The sequence below is a fragment of the Brachyhypopomus gauderio genome, chromosome 5, assembly GCF_052324685.1.
Source record: "Brachyhypopomus gauderio isolate BG-103 chromosome 5, BGAUD_0.2, whole genome shotgun sequence".
NCBI lineage: Eukaryota > Metazoa > Chordata > Actinopteri > Gymnotiformes > Hypopomidae > Brachyhypopomus > Brachyhypopomus gauderio.
In genome coordinates, this window is record NC_135215.1 from 26,163,320 (window position 1) to 26,165,296 (window position 1,977).

A 1,977-nucleotide genomic window follows, 5' to 3' on the forward strand; every position below is an offset into this window, starting at 1 on the left:
CCTAAATAGATCCCGTCCGGCCTGCCTCCTCTCTCCTCTGTGTGACCGCGATCTCCATGAGGGCAGGTCCTCCTATCCACTGGAGCTGAAGACCACGTTTACCGTGTCTGGGTGAGGAGTAGAAAGTGAAGTTGGGTGTGGGGTCGCCGGTCGCCATGGGTATGCCACGGCCACGTACTGGGGCATCTCCTGTGAACCTGCTCTGCTCCCCTGGCCGCATTGCATTGTGGGCGGCTGATGCATTTTTGTCATTTTATTGTTGTTTACCCCTTCCTTAAATCCCCTAATCCTCAGTCAGCTCAATCATGTGACACTAATCTGAGGTGTGTGTGTGTGTGTGTGTGTGTGTGTGTGTGTTGTGTGTGTGTGTGTGTGTGTGTGTGTGTGTGTGTGTGTGTGTGTGTGTGTTTTCTAGGTGACGGAGTATCTAAATGGCCAGGAGTCTGCCAAGAGTGCTAGGGTAAGGGCCTCCTGTTCATCCTTCTCCAATCTCCCCACTCTTATCTCTCCTCTCTCATCCCCTCTTTCCCCTCCGCTCTCTCCTCGTCCCCTCCCTGCTCTCTTTCTCCACTCTTTACTATTCACTCACTCTTTATCGCTGTCATCTGTCTGGTCCTCTTCCTGTTTTACCCCCCCCCCCCTTAAGGCCCCTCTTCATCACCCTCCCTGACACACTGTCCTGAATGGCTCCCAGACTGTCCACCACCCACTCCCAGGAAGTGTCTGCTCAGCGTGTTTGGTTTGTGTGTGTGTGTGTGTGTGTGTGGTGTGAATGGGGTTAGCACCGTTGACCCCATTCTCACACAAGCCCAAACACGCCCAGCAGGCCGTGAGGAGGCTGTTAGTCTCGGGGACACTGCTTCCTCCCGGAGGCTGAGTAAGGATGTTGTGTGTGTGTGTGTGTGTGTGTGTGTGTGTGTGTGTGTGTGTGTGTGTGTGTGTGTGTGGCCAGCCATGGACGCAGACTCACTGAGCTGATGATGTCTTCACCAACAACAGCGCTAATTATCATAGCTGCTAATGAGCTGTGCTTCTCTCTGATCTCTCTCTCTCTCACACACACACACACACACACACACACACACACACACACACACCACGATGAGGGAGGCAGAGGTGCCATTACACTGAGGCTTCTCTCCTCCTCCCTCACAATCTGCTGTGGGTCTGAGTCCGTTTCTGCTGCACACAGAAGTGTTGCGCTACTTTACGCCCAGAAGCCGGCTGGTGTAAGACCATTTAAAATGACTATTCTTAGTGAGGTGTGATGATGTAATGATCGAGTCTACACGCATCGGCCATCTGTGCGGCTCTCGACTTCACATTTCCCCACCTTACGGGGGAAAAATGTAAGTCAATAGCACTTTGCAAATGTCTAATTAGCCCCACCTCCAGAGCCTGATGCCTGGCCTGTAATATGGGTCCAGCTGTAGTTCAGTGTGTTCTGGGCGGTTAAATGACGTGGAAGGTACTGTGAATTGTCATGGTGTCCTGTGGCTGCTTTTGGCTGCTTGATGGGACTGTTCCCAGACATCTCATCTCCCTTTACCCCCCTTTTGTCTCTCGTCCTGTTTCAGCTCAATATTTGGCGCTACGGAGACTTCCGTGCCGATGACGCAGAAGAGTTTGGCTACAGTCGGCTGAGTCCCACCATTCCAAAGACCTTGTTGAAGAGAAGATGCATTTGCAGAGAGAAAGAGGAAAAAACGACACGACAAAGCGTTAAAATGCTCTTTTTTTTAATTAATCTCTCTCTTTTTTCACACTCTGTGCATTTCCTCTCTTATCCCCAATAATGGTTTAGTTTTGTTTTTGTTTATATAAAGAGAGCAGGGCTCTACAGGTGAACTCACTTGTAGGTTTTCATAGTAGGACCAACTTACCACATCTGACATTTTAGTGGCATCATTTCAGTGTTCATTTTTTAGCCAATCATGCCTCTATGACCAGCCCCTTTGTCGTTCTGCTCCAATCCGA